Source organism: Callorhinus ursinus, unplaced genomic scaffold, assembly GCF_003265705.2.
Source record: "Callorhinus ursinus isolate GAN/ISIS: 27379988/994484 unplaced genomic scaffold, GSC_fseal_2.0 scaffold8, whole genome shotgun sequence".
Lineage (NCBI taxonomy): Eukaryota > Metazoa > Chordata > Mammalia > Carnivora > Otariidae > Callorhinus > Callorhinus ursinus.
Window position 1 is genome coordinate 29641353 of NW_027397070.1, and position 20666 is coordinate 29662018.

The 20666-nt window shown below is 41.6% G+C and overlaps 1 long non-coding RNA gene, 1 other non-coding gene and 1 pseudogene across 4 annotated transcripts in view; 1 reads left to right on the forward strand and 2 right to left on the reverse strand.

Annotated features, from left to right (window-relative positions):
- Positions 1-1800: 1800 nt before the first annotated feature.
- The window catches only part of LOC141373246 (uncharacterized), a 49532-nt gene continuing 30666 nt past the window's right edge, over positions 1801-20666 (reverse strand). For 2 of the 3 annotated variants that reach the window (XR_012378994.1, XR_012378992.1), the window contains exons 3-6: positions 14838-15032; positions 5181-5249; positions 4285-4457; positions 1801-2899 (exon numbers count right to left, since the gene is read on the reverse strand). This is a non-coding gene — a long non-coding RNA (uncharacterized lncRNA). Of the gene's footprint in view, positions 2900-4284; positions 4458-5180; positions 5250-11260; positions 11309-14837; positions 15033-20666 lie in introns of all 3 variants that reach the window. The other variant, XR_012378993.1, reaches the window with a different exon arrangement.
- Positions 7271-8062, forward strand: LOC112822373 (peptidyl-prolyl cis-trans isomerase H pseudogene; annotated as a pseudogene).
- LOC112822790 (U6 spliceosomal RNA) lies at positions 17033-17136 on the reverse strand. Its single transcript, XR_003207782.1, has one exon. It is a non-coding gene; the product is annotated as a U6 spliceosomal RNA (small nuclear RNA).

Genomic DNA, 20666 nt, shown 5'->3' on the forward strand with positions numbered 1-20666 from the left:
GGGTGGGAGAGTCCAAGGGAGGTTCTGCCAAGTATGGCTTGACAGTTCTTTTTTTAAACTTGCCAGTACAGGACATGCTAAGTTAAAACATCTTAACCGTTGCCTAGTTACTGCAACACACAAAATTCCCAAGGACTAAACTTAATGAATACCTGGATCACTTCTTGAATGCCCAAAGAAATCTTTCCAAAAAAAGACCAAAAGTACATGACTCATGATTCGGACTAGCACCCAGGATTTTTAGGGAAGTGGGAAAAAGAGGATTCATGTGAACTAGGAAAAGCCTCTTTACAAATTTGACAAGATTTCTTATCTGAAAGGCAGTCATAAGTCTCCACCTCTGGTGAATCTGCAATAGAAATCTGATCAAATTCTAGAAGGCAACCCTTCATGGTTTCAGTGAGCAACAACGGGACTCAGGGAACAGAGGTTTTAGCTTTAAGCTCAGCTCTGCAGTGTGATTTGCTGCAATTGACTAGTTTCCTGTGACGTTAATGTAAAGCAGATCATAATACTCAGCACCACGAGGGAAAAAAATGGAACACCCTTCCTTCTAGCCAAAGAGATCTATTTGGTGTAGTAGCATAACTAAAGGATTACACCTCGAATATATAATACCTATATTAATATTCCTTTTTTAAATTAGATTGTCATGGGGGTGCCTGGGTGGCTCGGTTGGTTTAGCGTCTGCCTTCAGCTCAGATCAGGACCTCAGGGTCCTGGGATCGAGCCCCACCATCAGGCTCCCTGCTCAGCGGGGAGTCTGCTTCTCCCTCTCCCCCTGCTCGTGCTCTCTCTCTCTCAAATAAAATCTTTAAAATAAAACAAAATTATAAAAAATAAATTAGATCGTCATGCTTAAAGGCTTAAAGTTACACAATGTGATAATATTGAACACCAAGGCTGTACTGTAAGTGGTCATATATCCCAGTTTGCCTGGAACAATTCTGGTTTATGTTGTCCAGGTATAATTATTAGTACCCTCCTTGCATTCTCAAGTGTCCTCGTTTTGAGGATAAATTATTATATGCTTATCCTAACTGTAGCAAAAAAAAAAATGCAAGTGAAGATTTTCCATATTTGTTTCCTGAGATACAAACTCATCCTAAAGAACATGTTTTAGCATAGAAGTTAACCTTTGACTCACGTATCATTTAAGCTGCCACTCTTACTGCATCTTATAAAGGTGAAAATATCCAAGTCATTTAATTGTAGCCACATTGTCTTCAGCAAATCCCAAAAGCATGAAGAGCACACATTCTAGTTCTAGAATAGGAAGCCATGCCTTTTTTAGGCTAGAAAAGATGGATAGAGGAGTGATGGGAATACTACTTTTCTGGGCATCTCTCCAAAGGTATCTGCCACATGGCCTCAAACATGTCTTTTTTTATTGTTATGTTAATCACCATACATCATTAGTTTTTGATGTAGTGTTCCATGATTCATCGTTTGTGCATAACACCCAGTGCTCCACGCAGAATGTGCCCTCTTTAATACCCATCACCAGGCTAACCCATCCCCCCAAACCCCTCCCCTCTAGAACCCTCAGTTTGTTTTTCAGAGTCCATCGTCTCTCATGGTTCATCTCCCCCTCCGACTTACTCCCCTTCATTCTTCTCCTCCTGCTATCTTCTTCTTTTTTTTCTTAACATATATTGCATTATTTGTTTCAGAAGTACTGATCTGTGATTCAACAGTCTTGCACAATTCACAGCACTCACCATAGCACATACCCTCCCCAATGTCTATCACCCAGCCACCCCATCCCTCCCACCTCCCACCACTCCAGCAACCCTCAGTTTGTTTCCCGAGGTTAAAAATTCCTCATATCAACGAGGTCATATGATACATGTCTTTCTCTGGTTGACTTATTTCACTCAGCATAACACCCTCCAGTTCCACCCATGTCGTTGCAAATGGCAAGATCTCATTCCTTTTGATGGCTGCATAATATTCCATTGTGTATATATACCACATCTTCTTTATCCATTCATCTGTCGATGGACATCTTGGCTCTTTCCACAGTCAAACATGTCTTTTCTTCCCCCAAGTCCTGAAAGCAATTTCCCTTAAAGCTCCAAGTTTCTTTGTTTTTGTTGTTGTTAACTTCATCTTCTCACACACTGAATAGCACTGAAAATTATGTCCAATTTTTGGGGTCTTTCAGCTGTTGCATACAAACATTACCAAATCTGTAGTAGAACTGCATTTCATCGCCTCCAGCCCTGGACTGACATAAGTGTTTCTAATTCACAGTAATGGTGGGAAGGAGCAGACGGTGAAATTTTTTCAAAGGGTCCATTCATTAGTGGCAGGGAATAAATGATGAAAACTTGTTAAAACCACTTCAGAAATATCTGCTGGCTGGAGTAATGGTTCTCACTTTTTTGGTGTTTGAGACACTTTTATTTTTAAGATTTTATTTATTTATTTGACAGAGCGAGCACAGGCCGAGGAAGCAGCAGAGGAAGAGGGAGAATCAGACTCCCTGCCGAGCAGGGAGCCCAACACAGGGCTTGATCCCAGGACTCCGGGATCATTACCTGAGCTGAAGGAGGACGCTTAAACTCACTGAGCCACCTAGGCGTCCCGAGACACATTTTTAAATACTGGAACTTGTGGCTCTCCTGTAAAGTGAATTCTTCAGGGGTTGGCACACTAACATTCCCCCAGTATTCCTGTTTGGGTAGAACATTCTGCGGCCACGACCCAAGTTCTCGCACACGTTCTCACAGTTTCACAGCAAAGTTCTTGCATGTTGTCAAACAATTTTTCTTTGACGCTGGCTTGATGGTATAGCCCTCCTTCCCCTTGCAGTTGGAATCCTGCTCTTCACCATCAGCAATGGTGCTCAGCCTCATCTTCTGACAGCCATTGCCAAAAAAGTACATGTCCCCAGCTGTGGCAAAAATTAATTGTGCACATTGACCACAATTTGCTGACACACCGGTTCTCAGCACACTCTTATGCTGCAGTGGTCATGAAGTTAGAAACACCTCACTGAAAACATCAGTGTGAATAGGATGTGAAACCTCAAAATACCGATATCCATTTGCTGCTAGCGCCTTTCACAACAAAGTACCTGGCAATCACATCTGACTCATCCAAAACATAGTGCTCTCAAACAACTCATACTCTTTGTATAATGAAAAGCATGTTGGGGGGGTTGGGAGAGGGATGCAACTGGGGAGGGGGTACATGGAGGACTTGGTAGAACCTGGTAATATTCTATTGAATGGGGCGGTGGCTATACTTAAGTATTCATTCTATTTAACTCCAAAGATATTTAATACCCTTTTGTATGTACAATTTACATGTTGGTTTTTTTTTTTTAATATACGGGGCCTATGCATCTAATCTTGAAAGGAACCCCAGTTTCACCCAGAGTCTCTCTGAGAAAGGTAGCTAGGCCTAACTTCAGTGGTAGCTGATTCCCCAGGCATGTAACAGCGGTGTGAGGCTGTGCCTAGAGTCCATGTTTTTCCTTTACGCTAAAAACTGAAGATTTCAATTGCTTTAGGAAACAGATGGTTGTCATTAAGAACACAAAAACATAAAGGGTCTGCCCAGTGATCCAGTCAGTCTAGATTCCAGTCTGACAATGGAACCAAGAGATGTTTTGTGAGAGAGCATAAGTGGTACATAAACCTAATATGCCAAAGCCAGCATTAGACAAATGGAGAAGCAATTGTAAAGCATGTGATTACATGAGGCATTGTGTGGGGCTAGCACAATGAGAATCACAGAGTAAATGGAGCCCCACAAACACAGGAGGAGACAATAGGGATGACATGTTCCACAGTGATAGTGTAGCTGGAGAAAAATGAGGAAAATCTACTGAGAGTTAGCACTGAGGCCGTGTATACAGCAGTAAAGAGCACAGGTTCTGGAACCTGACCAGCTGTATTTAAACACTCTCTCCACCACTTAACTAGATACATCACATTGGGAGAGTTATGTAAGCTTTTGGTGCCTCCATATCTTCAGCTATAAATGCAGAAAACAGTAGTTCGTAACTCCATGGGGTTTTGAAAATTAAATGAAGTAATCCATATAAAGCATTTAGTGCTTGACCTCAAGCACTCAACCAATGTGAGCTTATCATGGGACCTGGAAACCATTTCCCTAGGCCTACAAGGATGTTACAGTCTAGTAGAGGAAAGAGCAAAGTGAACGAGCCATTTCCACCCAGGGTGATGTCACTGACGCAGGAGGCACGGACTCCTCTGCGCATACCCCATGAGCACCCAGTAGTTAAATGGCTACCACATCTTGAGCACTAACCATGTGTGATCCGGTCTCCTAAGGGCGTTAATCACATTATCTCCTTGAGTCCTCACAACAACTTCAAGCCAGGGGTAAAAGTCAGCTCTGTCCAGTGCAGAGCTAGGTTCCTTCCAGTTCATGATGCAGGTCTTCATGAGTGCGTCAAGGAAACTTGCACCCCAGAACAAGTCCTGTCTCAAGAGAAAGCACAAGAGGGAGACTGTCCTCATCTCCCAGCCACTTTGTCCCCCGCCATATTTGCCTAATCACATCCATCTGTTCAGGGTGGGCAAGGGAAATCACAAGCCCCAGGCATCGGTATGCGAGTGAGTTTCAGAGAGATGAGAGGCAGGCTGGGATGCTGGGGAGGAACTGATTGAAGTAGGTCGAGTGTAACTGTGGCACCTCCAAGGAGCCATGTTCCCAACATTCTGGAGAATGTCCCCACACTGGAACAGCTTTCCTTGCATTCTTCCTAGTGACGTCAGCAGCATAACTACAAACACGACCTGCTTCACCGCTGCCCACAGCTACACTGTTCCTTCATGCTGGATTTTGGGAGAACACACAAGCTATTCACTGTGGAGCCTCAAGCTCACTGGAAACTATGAACACTTCATACTTAAAAGGAAAACCATTGCTTTTCCGCAGCTCCTTTGCTCCAGATTACGTGAGAGACTTAGCCCGTATACACCAATGTCAACCAATACTCTGATCAGGGAATAGATATAGGAGAGGCATTCCTTGGAATGAGTATCTAAGAAGAATCTTAGGAGAATCCAAGCCTTGGACAAAGGGAGTAGAGAAGCCTTTGACCAAGGACAAAGGAAAACAGAACAGCCCTAAGTTAACTGCAAAATATATCAGCACCTAGATTGTTTTTGATCATTCATCTGGACTTATTAACCACTTACCCTCTGCCGTGTCTGGTAATTCAATAGTGAACTAGTCGAAACAATTTCCGCCTTCATTCAGCTCACAACCTGGTGGGAAAGATAATCATTAAATAATGTTAAGTGCACTTGTGATAAGTGACAGGGGAAAAAGCATAACTTAGTAGGTAGGAGTCAAGTAAAGCTCACCAGAGGAAACATTTGAGCTGCAATGTGAAGGATGAGCAAGATTTAGGCAGGCGATAAATTGGGAGAAGGGTGCCAGGAAGAGAATCCACGCGTGGCAAGAAGAAGGCCACCCTTGTGTGCAGGAAGGGAGGGAGGGGCAGGAGTGGGGAATACCTGCCTGCACGTTGATGGTGTTGAGGCAGAGGATGTAAAATGGAGCAAAATAGGGCAGAAGACCTATGATCAGCTCTACTTTTCCTCTGTGTTGTCTGCTAAATGAAGCAAGCTATCTTGCCATTGATAAATGCTCCAATAAACTCAGTTTCAAGTTTTAAGAATACCTTGACCATCTAGGATAATCATACCACGGAGATCCTCTGCATAGAGATCTGGGTTCCCTGAAGTCCCATTAGGCATATTTTCCCAGCCTGGTGGAAGAGGAAGTCTCCTTTTTATAATCTTAATATCTCTCAAAGCACCTGCCTATGCCAAAGCCACAATCTATAAGCTATTTGTGAAAGAATATTGTCAGCACTGTGCTGATTGGGGGAGGGGCCATCATCCCTGCATTTATTCCAAAGGGGAAATTAGAGAAACCCTCGATTGAATAATTTGGTCAGCTCATACCCTGAGTAACTTTAATTTCCTATCATGCTTCTTGTCATAGTTTTCTTTCTAACACTTAACCATCTGAGCCACCCAGGCACCCCACAATGAGGGATTTAAAAAAATTTTTTTTCAATGCAGGAGTCTTGATTGATCCTAGATTGGGTGGGGACGAGGCTAAAAGGCACTCTGAGGGAAATTTTAGTATGAAATGCATTTAGGCAATAATACTCTTCTGTTAAACAAAATCTTTTAAAAAATTCAATTCTGGGTGCCTCGGTGGCTCAGTCGGTTAAGCGTCTGCCTTCTGCTCAAGTCATGATCCCAGGGTCCTGGGATTGAGCCCCACATCGGGCTCCCTGCTCAGCTGGGAGCCTGATTCTCCCTCTGCCTGCCGCTCCCCCTGCATATGCTCTCTCCTTCTCTGTCTATCTGACAAATAAATGAATAAAATCTTTTTAAAAAGATTCAATTCTATAGAAGATAAGAAAAGAAATGGGTGGATGAACTCATAAATCAAGTGTAGATCAGTAATTAGTAAGCAGAGTATGTGTGGGCTAAACATCAGTGAAAAGGGCTACAAGATCTAAGAGTACATGAGGTAATAAACATACATGAGGGGCACCTAGGCACTAAATACTCAATGATACATTAAATAATCAATATTCATGAGTCCTTAATTCGACCACCCACTTGTGATATAGTTTGGTTCCACGTGCCCTCCATGGCTGTTCAACAGACTATTTGACAAGCTACAACTGTGGCTAATTGCATCTCTCTGACAGAGCAAGTATCACCGACCCAAGACCCCCTTGCTCAAACCTCAACTCTTATCTTCATATCTGCAGCAGGAAGAGCTGATGCAGCAGAGAGATAGAAGACATATGAACATACCATAACCCAGGATTTCAGTAGCATAGTCTTATCAATACCACTTTTTCCCTATTCTAAGTATTTAACTTGGTCAATCTCCTCCTGCCCCTTGCTTCTCACAGTGTGTTCTACATTGATTTAATAAACAGTGTTATCCAAGCATTTCACTTTCGTGTGTAAGCCTTTATATTCCATGAACTCTGAGATAACTTACCTCATAGTGTACTTGAAGCCTACTATTTAAAAAAGGTAATTTTCCACATGACAGAGTGACACAAAGATTTTTTTAAAATATCTAGTGTATATAGTCAATAACATTGATAAACCTAGGCTACATTGATCAGGGCAAAAAACAAATTATCAATGTCAAGAATGAGAGAGATGACATTACTACACATTATAAAGATACCAAAAGAAGACTAAGGAAAGGCGCCTGCGCCAGAGAGTAAACCCGCAAAGAGGGGATGAGGTTCGCCGGAACCCGTGCCTCCATCTTCTGCTTCCGGGTCGGAGCCATGGCGGTGGCAAATTCAAGCCCTGTCAATCCTGTGGTGTTCTTTGATGTCAGCATTGGCGGCCAGAATGTTGGCCGCATGAAGATCGAGCTCTTTGCGGACGTTGTGCCTAAGACGGCCGAGAATTTTAGGCAGTTATGCACTGGAGAATTCAGAAAAGATGGGGTTCCGATAGGATACAAAGGGAGCACCTTCCACAGGGTCATAAAGGATTTCATGACTCAGGGTGGGGATTTTGTTAATGGATATGGTACCGGAGTTGCCAGTATTTACGGGGGGACCATTTGCAGATGAAAATTTTAAACTGAGACACTCAGCTCCAGGCCTGCTTTCCATGGCAAACAGTGGTCCCAGTAAAAATGGCTGCCAGTTCTTCATCACCTGCTCTAAATGTGATTGGCTGGATGGGAAGCACGTAGTGTTTGGAAAAATCATTGATGGACTTCTAGTGATGCGAAAGATTGAGAATGTTCCCACAGGCCCCAACAATAAGCCCAAGCTGCCTGTGGTGATCTCACAGTGTGGGTAGATGTAGTCCAGAGCAAAACTGATCAGGCTTTCCCTTGCTCTGGGTGACCCTCTTGAGTAAAATAATCCGGATTGGCCCCTGTGTTTGCTTCCCTGCCTGCTGCGGCCCTTTTTGATCAAGAGACCTTGGAAATGTCACAGATTCAGAACCCAAGATTTTCTGTTTAAGTTTTCAATTGTAAATAAAGTTTTGTTTTGTTTTGGTAAAAAAAAAAAAAAGAAGTAGAAGAAGACTAAGGAAATATTAACAACTTTATGGTGATAAATTCAGCAACTTTGATGAAAGGGACAAATTCCTTGGAAGACATAAACTATCAATATTCACTCAAACAGGAATCCATCAAAATCCTAGAGGAGAACACAGGTAGCAACCTCTGTGACCTCAGCCACTGCAACTTCTTGCTAGACACATCTCCAGAGGCAAAAATGAACTACTGGGACTTCATCAAGATAAAAAGCTTTTGCATAGTAAAGGTAACCAAAAGACAACCAGCAAAATGGGAAAAGATATTTCCAAATGTCTTATCAGATAAAAGACTACTATCCAAAATCATTAAGAACTTATAAAACTCAACACCCAAAACACAAGTAATCCAGTCAAGAAATGGGCAGAAGACATGAACAGACATTTCTCCAAAGAAGACATACAAACGGCCAACAGATACATGAAAAATTGTTCAACATCACTCAGCATCAGGGGAATACAAATCAAAACCACAATCTACCACCTCACACCAGTCAGAATGGCTAAAAGTAACAAGTCAGGAAATGACAGATGTTGGCAAGGATGCAGAAAAAGGGGAACCCTCTTACACTGTTGGTGGAAATGCAAGCTGGCACAGCCACTCTGGAAAACAGTATGGAGGTTCCTCAAAAAGTTGAAAATAGAGCTACCCTAAGACCCAGCAATTGCACTACTAGGTATTTACCCCAAAGATACAAATGCAGTGATCCAAAGGGGTACCTGCACCCCAATGTTTATAGCAGAATGTATACTATAGCCAAACTATGGAACGAGCCCAGATGTCCATCAACAGATGAATGGATAAAGAAGACATGACACACACACACATACACACAAGTAATGGAATATTACTCAGCCATCAAATTGAAATTTTGCCATTTGCAATGACGTGGATGGAACTAGATGGTATTATGCTAAGCGAAATAAGTCAATCAGAGAAAGACAATTATCATATGATCTCACTCATATGTGGAATTTAAGAAACAAAACAGAGGAGCTTAGGGGAAGGGAGGGAAAAATAAAACACAACAAAATCAAAGAGGGAGACAAACCATAAGAGACTCTTAATCATAGGAAACAAACTGAGGGTTGCTGGAGGGGAGGGGGGTTGGGATGGATGGGATAACTGCGTGATGGACATTAAGGAGGGCACGTGATGTAATGAGCACTGGGTATTATATAAGACTGATGAATCACTGTACTCTACCTCTGAAACTAATAATACAAAAATGTTAATTAATTGAATTTAAAATTTTTAAAAAGACTAAAAGAATACTCAAGAAGAAATAAATAATCTAAATAGCCCCTATCTGTTAAATGGAAATGGTAGTTTAAAACCTTCTCACAGGGATACCTGGGTGGTTCAGTTGGTTAAGTGTCTGCCTTTGGCTCAGGTCATTATCCCAGTGTCCTGGGATTGAGTCCTGCATCAGGCTTCTTGCTCATCAGGGAGTCTGCTTCTCCCTCTGCCTACTGCTCTCTCTCTCTCTCTCTCCCTGACAAATAAATAAAATCTTAAAATAAATAAAAAGTAAAACCTTCTCACAATACTATAGCCACTTTGGAAAACAGTAGGGCAATTCCCTAAAGGGTTAAACATAGACTGATTCTATGACTCAGCAATTCTACTCCTAGGTGTATACTCAAGAGAAATGAAAACATATATTGACACAAACACTTGCAACAAATGTTCACAACAGCATTATTCATAATAGCTAAAAAGTGGAAACATACCGATGAATGGATAAACAAAATGTGGTATATCCACACAGTGGAATATTATTCAGCTATAAGAATAGAAGGAAACTTCCTCAGCTGGTTATAGGGCATCTACAGCTAACATTATACTAAATAGTGGAAGACTGAGTGCTTTCCTCTAAAATTAGAAAAAAGCCGAAGATGTCTGCTCTCACCACTTCTATTCAATACTCTACTGGTTCAAGCCAATGCAACAGGGTAAGAAAAAGAAATAAAAGATAATCAGATTGGAAAGGAAGTAATAAAACTCTATTCATAGATGACGTGTCTATGCAGAAAATCCAATCAAGTCTATAAAAATAGCTACTAAAACTAATAAGTGAGTTTAGTAAGGTTGCTGGATACAAGTTCAATATATAAAAATAAAGTGTATATCTATGAACTAGCAAACAATTGGAAATTGAAATTAAAAACAATACCATTTACCCTAAAACTGAAAATATCAAATACATAGCAATAAATTGACAAAGATGTGTAAGCCCTGTACCCTGAAAACTACAAAACATAGCTGAGAGAAAGGAAAGGGAAACCTCAATAAATGAAGAGATATTCTATATTCATGGACCAGAAGACTCAATATTGGACTCAATATAATTAAGAAGACAGTTCACCCTAAATTTTCACATAGATTCAATGCTATCCTAATCAAAGCCCCAACAGTTTTTCGTGTAAAAATTAAGAAGCTAATTCTAAAATTCATTTGGAAATGAAAAAGACATAAATAAAATAGCTAAACAAATTTGGAAAAGCTACAGTAATCAAGATAGTATGGTACTGGCATGAAAATAGATCACTGGAGAAAAAACAGAGTGTGGAAATAGACCCACATATATATGGTAAATTGATTTCCAACAAACATGTAAAAGTGATTTAGTAGAGAAAGGATCCTTGGATTAGAATACCACAAGCACAATCCATAACAGAAAAAAATTGATACAATTAAGAACTTCTGTTCTTTGAGACACTGTTAAAAGAATGGTAAGACTAATTACTGTCTTCAAGAAAATATTTGTGAATCACTTGAAGGACTTGTATACAGAATATATTTTAAAAAATCTCAAAATTCAACAATAAGAAAACAAATATCCCAGTTAAAATAGGCAAATGATTTGAACAGATAACTCACCAAAAAGATACACAGGTGGCAAAAAACACATTTAAAATGTCATTGCAACTGGGTGGGGGGTTGCCTCAGTGGCTCAGTCAGTTAAGTGTCTAACTCTTGATTTCAGCTCAAGTCATGATCTCAGGGTTGTGAGACTGAGCCCAGCATGGAGCCCACTTAAGATTCTCTCTCTCCCTCTCCTTCTGCCCCTCCCCCCCCAAAACAAACAAATAAATAAAATGTCATTAGGGAAACTCAAATTAAAATAACAGAGATACCATTACATATCTATTAGAAGACTGACCATATCAACTGTTGTCAAGGATGTGGAGCAACTGGAACTTTCATGCTACTGGTGGAAATACAAAATGGTGCAATTACTTGGAAAATAATTTGGCAGTTTCTTAAAAATTTAAACATATCCCTATCTTAGGACCCACCCATTCACCTCCCAGGAGAAACATAAGTATATGTTTATACAAAGACTTGTACACAAGTGTTCACAGAAGTTTTATTTCTAAAACTTCAAAACTGGAGACAACCCAAATGTTCATCAGTAAGTGAATGGATAAACAAATTGTGGTATATCTACTGAGCAAATGATACCCTCAACAATGGAATACTATTGAGCACTGGTACACTTAACAACATGGATGAATCTCAAAATAATGCTGAATGAAACAAGGCAAAAAAGGTGCATACCATCTGATTCCATTTATATGAAATTCTAGAAAATGCAAGCTAATCTTGTAGAGGCAGAGTAAATAGTGATTGCCTGGGGACAGGAAAAGGGATTACAGAATGATATGAGGGAACTTTTGGGAGGTATGAATATGATAATTAGGTTGATTATGGGGATGGTTTCACAGGTGTGCACATGTTAAAACTTATGACATTGTATACTTTAAATACATACGTGTATATTGTATGTTAATTACCTCAACAAAAATGTTAAAAAGATCAGAGAATAGGGTTTTCTGAAGTAAATGGAATCCCTATTTCAAGAATAGTATACATTATTATTGAACATTTTTATATGCCAAACTCTATACTAATTAAGTTATTACTTCCTTTCATCTTCCCAGTAACCTTATGAAGGAGGTACTGTTATTTCCATTAAGTAACTCATGTAAATCGCACAAGCCAATGAGATGCTAAGCCAGAATTCAAACCCTGGACCATCTGATTTTACTACCCACAATCATAACCACTGTATAACCGGGTTCCAGGAGGCCCTCAAGGAATGTGCAGGGCAGTGGAGAGATAGACACCACCCTCCAACCTACAAAAGAGTAAATGAGGGAGAGAAAAGGGAGAAATTTGGTGCAGATGAAACTAATGTCTTGCTAAGTTCCAAACTAGACCATTGACCCAACGACATATGTTCTGGATACGGAGTCCTGGTGCTTCTCAGGCCACTGGACAAGGGAGGGGTTGGGGAAAGACAGGAAACCTCTGTCTGGACTAAAGGCGCTTGGAACCATGCACACCCAGTTCAGGCAGCCCCACCAGTCAGGGCTCCTCCAGTTTCTGCCCAGGTTAAAGACAAGCAGAAGCAACTGAGCAGACATTGCCTTATCCCATTTCAGGAGTTCCAAGAGAGGTTTATAATTGAAAGTTCTAAGGTTTAGAACCTTGGATGAGTCCTTTCATTACTCAGTATTTCCACTTCATCATCTCTAAATGGTTCCTTCTATGTCTCACATGCTTTGTCCTGGCCTGTTTTTATGGTTTTCCCAAAGGGTATGAAGGGCATCCATGAAGTGTCTAGTAGAGTGATTTTACTTCTCTCAGCAGCTCTGCTGACTACAGGGAATCCTGAGATTATAAAACAACATCACTAAGTAACTAAAAAGGAAAATCACTAAGTTTGGATGCCCTCATATTAATAACTACTTTTCTCATTATAGAAGTAATAGAGGTTAATTACAGACATTTTAGAAAATACAGACTGTGAGGAAAGAGTTAACACAGCAGGTCTGGTTGCTTGCTCTTTACAGGTCTTCAAGGGACCCATGATTAACCCTCAGCAGCCCTTAGCGTGTTCTTTACGTTAGTGGCTGATGGGTTTGTTACATACACCTGGACCAATGGACCATACCATAAGTACTCCTCAGGTTGCTTTGCACAAACATCAGGGTCAACAATGTGCACCTAGCTTCATTGTTAGGGTTGAGCTCTTGATGCTATAGTTGGTTGCATATATAGCAGGATATACCTATACGACCAGCCCCCCATAAAAGCCTTGAACTCTGAGACAAATAGGCTTCTCCAGCAGACATTCTACACATGTCCTCAAAGTTAATGGTGAGGGAAAGAGTATTCCTATATGGCCTCAGATAAGGAGTATTTAGACCAGGAGAGACATTGGAAGTCTGTGTTGGATGTCTCTGGACCCCACATGTGCATATCTTTTTTCCTGCTACTTTGCTCTGTAACCTTTGCTATAATAAATCTCAGTGAGTATTTAACCTGCTATTGAATCCTGTGGGCCCTTCTGGTGAATCACTGAATAACACACAGATAAATATAAATATATAAATATATATAAAAATATTATGTCAAGGGGCGCCTGGGTGGCTCAGTCGTTAGGCGTCTGCCTTCGGCTCAGGTCATGATCCCAGGGTCCTGGGATCGAGCCCTGCATTGGGCTCCCTGCTCTGCAGGAAGCCTGCTTCTCCCTCTCCCACTCCCCCTGCTTGTGTTCCCTCTCTCGCTGTGTCTCTCTCTGTCAAATAAATAAAATCTTTAAAAAAAATATGTCAATATATATAAATTAACCAAAATCCTTATACCTGGAGATAACCATTTGGCTAACTTTAAAAACAAGGTTTTGACCAACCAAATCATCTTGCAGAAGTCCTTCTGAGTTGTGAAAAGGCAAACAAAACTGCTAATTAAATTGGTAAATTGGGGATGCCTGGGTGGCTCAGTCGGTTAAGTGTCTGCTTTCGGCTCAGGTCATGATCCTGGGGTCCAGGGATCAAGCTCTGCATCAGGTTCTCTGCTCAGCTGGGAGCTTGCTTCTCCCTCTCTCTCTGCTCCTCCTCCAGCTTGTGCTCTCTCTCTCTCTCTTGCTCACTCTGTCTCTGAAATAAATAAAATCCTTAAAAATTATTTAAAAAAATAATAAATTGGTAAATTGTATCATGGAGTGAAGATTAAATTTTATGGAAGTCCCATGTTTGGACTTAGAATAAGTGTACTGTTTTAAATGATTATCAAGATTTACTGAACTTAGCTTTTGTGACTTAATAATTGCTTCATCTATGACTTAGTCCTTAATTTGGAATCCAACTTGTAATCTTGATTGGGTTCCTATGGGAAGAGACAGGACACTTTACAAGAAATGGCTTTATAATATCGGCCAAGAACAGGTAGTGAAAAGCAGAGACTGCCTGTGCATGAGGGTCTGGGAGAACCAGGGGTGAGGCAGTGAATAAAACTAACTACCCTTCCAAGTACCCCTCATCTTGTAAGTCACCCTTCTTTGACAGTTTCCCTCTATGACCTTAATAATAATAATTACTACTAACATTTATTTAGTACTTATTGTGAGCCAATCACTATTCTAAGCACGTTTTCTCTTAATCTTCACAACGGCCTAGTCAGTAAGTGTTACTATTTCCTCCTTTATACAAATGAAGATACCAAGGCTAAGTATAATTAAGGAGCTAGTTTATGAAACTAGTAAATGAGATGGTACTGGGACTTGAACCTGAACTCAGAAGGTCAACTGCTATACTTCATGTCCCCTTATATTTGTGCAAACGAGATGTCACTGATATAAATGGGTTTTGCAGTTAGATTTTGCATTAGGGTTTTCCAGGGAAACAAAACTAACAAGACACACACAGATTTACTTTAAGGAATTGGCTCACACGATTGTGGGGGCTGACAAGTCTGGAATTCGCAGAGCAGGCTGGCAAGCTAGAAATTCAGGGAAGAATTGATGTTGCAGTCTTGTATTCAAAATCTGAAGGCTGGAAAGTCAGCCGGCTTTCTATTTTGCAGTCTTGAAGCAGAATTTTTTTTTTCTTCAGGAAACCTCAGTTTTTGCTCGTAAGGATAACCACCTGCATTATGGAAGGTAAAAAAGTCTAATGATTTAAATGTTAATCACACATACAATGTAACCATCACAGTTTTGGTTTTTCTCTTTTGAAGAAGAAAGGGAAGGAGGATCCCCAAATGTGATTTGCTCAAGACTAACCCCAAGACGAGCCAGGTCCCTCCCAAACGCCAGTCCCATGAGTTGATAATCCCCTTAGCCACAGCCATGCGAGTATGGCATTGGCCAGAAGAGGGCACTGCCTTCTACTTGTGTAACCATCTGCAAGGGATGGAAAAAATGTTGACACTACTTTCAAATAATTATTATTTTTTACAGCCCCTGATGTAGCTTACTTAGCACAGTCTTTGGTAGAATGAATGCCTGTGAGCTTTTAGTTGTACTGTGAGACCAAAGCACCTCATTGACAGTACTCACACTTTATGTTCAATAATGCAGGAAGACATGGAAGGATTGTGTCCTTTGGCTTTCCTGGTGCATTATAACTGGTCCAGTCAGGCAGAACCAAACCAGCTTTTCCCAGAGTAGGCCAACTCAGGCTGATGCAGGGGGAAGGAAGAATCTGGGGATTTGGTGCCTGAGAGAAAGAAGGAGGAGGACCCCTGTGGCTCTAGGCCGATGAAGAATCTTCTAGCAAGGTACAGAGGATGGGTTTGGGAAGCTACTTCCTGTGTCTGGGTTTGAGAGAATAATACCACAAACCCCTTTGGTGATACAACTCTGTCCAGCTGAGCAGTTAATCTAATCTCTGGATTCTTAATTGGGAATGGAAATCCACATAAGTATAGTTATTCTTTAATTCTCATTAATAATGAAAAATCTCCCTTCCCTGCTTCCATTTTAATGACAGCTTCCATTTGTGCAGCATGAAATTTTGCAGAGGGCTTTTTCATCCCACAGCAAATGCTAGAGCAGGTACTAATTATTTCCTATTTACAGTTGAGGAAACACAGAGGGTAAGTGCTTTGTTCTGGCTCCCCTGTCGTCTAAGCCTGGGAGGAGACCAGGAACCTGGGGCCTGATCTTAGCTGTGTGCTTTGTCCCCTATCAAAAATACATTCCGAACTCTCATTTACTGCTACTTTCAGGGTCCATTATAGCAGAATGCCCGCAAACACCGAGCTAGTGATTCCACTTGCAGGAATGTGTGCAACTGAAATGCATGCACACAAGCACCAATAGATAGGTGCAAAACTATTCATAACAGCATAGTTTGAAATTGCCAAAACAAAAACAGCCCCAAATCCCATCAACATAGAATGGATAAAAAACTGTGGTGTATTTCTGTCATGGAATACTATATAGTAATGAGAATAAGTAATAAGTAATAGTAATAAGAACAAGATCTACACAAAATGGGAATAAACTTCACAAGTATATATAAAGGTCAAAACCAGGCAAAAATATAAAGTGTTGAAAGTCAGGTTTGTGGTTATACCTCAAAGGACTAGTTACTGGGGGGTGGGGGGACAGGGGTCCTCTAACATTTTACTTTTTGACCTATGTCGTGGTTACCAGGGTAACACAGGTATGTTCACTTTGCACAAATTCACCAAGCTGTGCATTTACAGTGCATGCACTTTTCTGTATCTGTTACACTTCAAGAAAAACAATTTTAAAATCCAGATTTGTCTAAATAAATCACTTTTCCATGAGCAAACTTTAGTACTGCCCAAATTTAGCTGTATCCCTGATTACAGCAGATTGTTTGTTGCTCTGCTCTAACAGTGACCACCACATCACCATTCCCCATAGGGTTTCTGAAGCCCTGCGAGAGCAGGTGCACAGCTGCCTTGGCATTTTGTGCATGCAAGAATGCATTTCAGGAGGGCTGCCACCTAGGAAGCTCATCCCCTGCCTCCAAGACTACGAACATGTGTTCTTTCTGCATGTCCAATAAATAAGAAAGAAGGAAACATCCAAGCAGGATAAGCCAAACACAGAAAACATCCCATCCAAATGGAAAAGCACCCTTGTCTATCTCTTTTCTTTTTTTAATTGTATTTTTTTATGGAATGCTTCACAAATTTGCATGTCATCCTTGGGCAAGGGCCATGCTAATCTTCTCTGTATCAGTCCAATTTTTTTTAGTATATGTGCTGCCAAAACAAGCCTGCCTGTCCCCCCTCCCCCCCCTTTTTTTTTTGAGATTTATTTATTTGACAGAGAGAGAGAGCACAAGCAGGGGGAGCAGCAGAGCAGAGGGAGAAGCAGGCTCCGTGCTGAGCAGGGAGACTGACGCAGGGGCTTGATCCCAGGACCCTGGCATCATGACCTGAGCCAAAGGCGGTTGCCCAACCGACTGAGCCACCCAGGCGCCCTGCCTGTCCCATTTCTTTTTTTTAACACTGGCACTATTTTGCAGGAAAAACAAGAAACCTAACCCCTATATCCCAGAGGTGCAGATGGCTCCTCTAAACAAGAAGACATGGGGCAGCAAACCAGCGCTGCTCTAAATTCCATGGCAGGCCCTGGTGGAGTCATAAATGGAACCAGATTTCCTGTTTCCCAGGGCACTGTCTGCTTCTCATTAGCCCTTACTGCTTCTTGCAGGGCATGGTGCTAGAAAATCTTAAAGGACAAAAGTACAACAACATATTAGCCTGCTTAAGATTTTCTCTCTTCCTCTGTCCCAACCCCCACCACACTCTCTTTCTCTCTCTCTCTAAAATAAATAAATAAACAAATAAATTTTTAAAAATAAAAAAGCAATTTAAAAAACCAAGACTACGGGGATATGGTATGGAGGAGGCATATGTGATGGGGGTGGTCAGCATGGCCAGAGGTGTCTGTGACTCAGGCCTCAGGGCAGGGAAGTAGACTCTCTGAAAGTTGGGGGAGAGGCTCCAAGCTCCTGATGATGCAGAACAGTTCCTTTTTTTTTTTTTTTACTGTTCTCCCTCTTTGGGGCTATGTTCTCTTGGTTCTCGTTGGGTTACTTCCAACCCTAGGCAGCCAGAGGAGACAGGCCCCTCCCTAGGAAGAGCCAGGGAGGATGACTTGAGCCTACTTGGCTCTAGGCCTTAGAAAGAAACCTCCTCTTTACCTTGGTGCCCATTTCCTTGGGGTACTTTTCCTGGGCCTTTGTATCAGGGCAAAGGATCTCCAGAGGCTGAGGAAAAGGGGCCACAGCACCTGGCAACTTTTAATCCAGCCTACTATTGCTCTCCACCCAGACTCCACCTTAGAATTGCCCGGGGAGCTTTGAAAAAATATAAGCCTCAAATATAGATATATACATTAAAATAGAGAATAAATGTTTTGTTATGTTAGCAAATGACTGATGTTGGATAAAACAGAAATTTTCATCCATTTTGGAAGGAGTGTGAATCGGTTAAGAGCCTTTAGAAAAGCAGTTAGACAATATTAAGAGTCTAAAATACTTTCGTATTATTTTGTCCAGTAATAAAACTTCTGGAAATTTCTCCTGGTGAAAAGCAAGATGCCTCAAATAAGGAAAATTTATGTGAAGAATTCTCTCATTATGTCTCCTTTTGCAATAGCTAAAAATCAGAAACAAACTAAATGTTCAACAAATGGCAGGTGAATGGTTAAATAGGTGTACTCCGTGGAACATTTTGCAACAATTAAAATTGTAATGAAAATTTGTAATAAGTTAAAGTGTACTAATGATGAACTTGTAACATTTCTTTGGACAAAAGTACTTTTGTACTTAAACAAAAGTGCATTCCAGAAGAAAGAATAAACACATTCAGGCCTCATCCCAGTCTAATTAAATCAGAAGCTCAAGGGGTGGGGACTGCACATGAAAATGTGTTTGTTTCCCCAGATGATTCTAATTGAAGACAAGGTTGAGAGAGCACCTCTTGGCCTTGGGTCCAAATGAGACTTCCCAGGTCAGGTGTGGCCCAGTCCAGCTCATCTGGATGGTACCTAAATGGCTTGTGTTCTCCTGGCCTTGTCCCAGACTAGAGACACTAGTGGGCCGAGTAGAAACCCCAGTAGGAGGCTAATCATACATTTGAGATCATGGCTAAATAGCCCTACATCTTACCATAATCAGCAGCAGGTAGACTCATTAAGAAGTAGATGGTTAAAATAATCTGAGTAAGAGGCAAGCAAGGGCTTGAACTGGGTCAGGACCGCAGTGGGAGGCATAACAGAGGTGAACTATACACAGCTGGGCACCTGAGCAAATATGACAGGCTCAAGAGTGGAAACCAAATCCCAGAGTGTATGTGGCCTGTCAAGGAGGGGCTCCAGCCCTCCAGGGCCCCTGGTTGCAGGCCTGCTGCTGTCAACCTCTACAGCCTTGCTTGCAGCAATAAAAGCTTAGAAGGCTTGCCGCTAGGAGATTCTGTGTCTACCAGGCTCTGTAGAAGAAGGTGCTACAGCCGATTTGCTGTTGGACCAAAATAAACAACAGAAAATCAAATGGGTGAGAGAAGCTCAGGAAAAGCAGGCAGCAACAGGGGTGTATCAGGAGAATATAATGATCCCTTCGTGGCCCAACATTCTGAGAACCTCAGGGGAAGAGTAACATAGTGATGTGGCATGATTAGTGGGGCACCAAAGAGCCCCCTGTTCATAAATGTCCTCATCTGGCTCTCTCCGGTGTCTGTAATTCCACTGTGAGGTTAATTCCGCTTGGGTTATTAAGCATTGCCCATTCATTGTTGCCCTCTTCTAAAACACAGACTCCCGAAAGGAATAACATTTTGATTCAACAACAATTCAGTGGAATTAGTTCATGATTTACTCAGCCAATCCGATACCTACTCTGTGCTTGGAACTGCAGTAGGAATTGGGATACTAGCGAGGCATGATCTCATTAGAGTGACTAAGAAGACTCAGGTCAACTCAGAAGTATCTACTGAACACGTCCTGTCACGTGACAAGGAGCTGGCACTGAGATGGGAGGAAAACAGAAAAATACACAAACTTGTCACCTCCCTCAAGGAACCCCTTAGCCTTGCTGAGGGTGGGGGAATCCAAGCACACAAAAGGCAGAACAAGCAACTGCTTATTAGTCCACTGATATAATCAAGGGCCAACGTGAAGAGTGGAGCTAAGAGCCTTCGTGTCAAAGAGTCTTTTCAGAAGCTTTCAGGACTGAACCACACTACCCCTTTTCATTAGGGAGCCTAGAAAAGAAGCTATTATAACTCCACTGTTTTCTAAATATTAACATGGGTGTGACTTCCTGATTCTGAGACCTCACCTTAGTTTCTACCCTACACCCTATAGATCTGGCTAGGCTGGGCACTACTGAAAGGGAGTTATTCATTAAGCACCGACGGGGTGCATAGGGACCCACCCACCTTCTCTGCCTGTGCCCCCCACTCTGGCCATTTGCCACATCTTGGTGGTGGGCTGAGTGGTTTCACATGTACTAAACGCCCACAAGATACATGGTTTCTGTTTATCATAATCATGCTCACAAGGTACCCTTGTGAGAAAAGCCTCACCAGCTTCTGGCTCCCAATGTCACACGGGAGGATTGTGACAGACACACAAGTGGGGTAAGAAAGCAAGACTTAGAAACAGAAGAACAGGGGCGCCTGGGTAGCTCAGTCAGTTAAGCATCCAACTCTTGATTTTGACTCAGGGTTGTGAGATCGAGCACCGTGATGGGCTCCATGCTGGCCATGGAGCCTGTTTAAGATTCTCTCTCTCT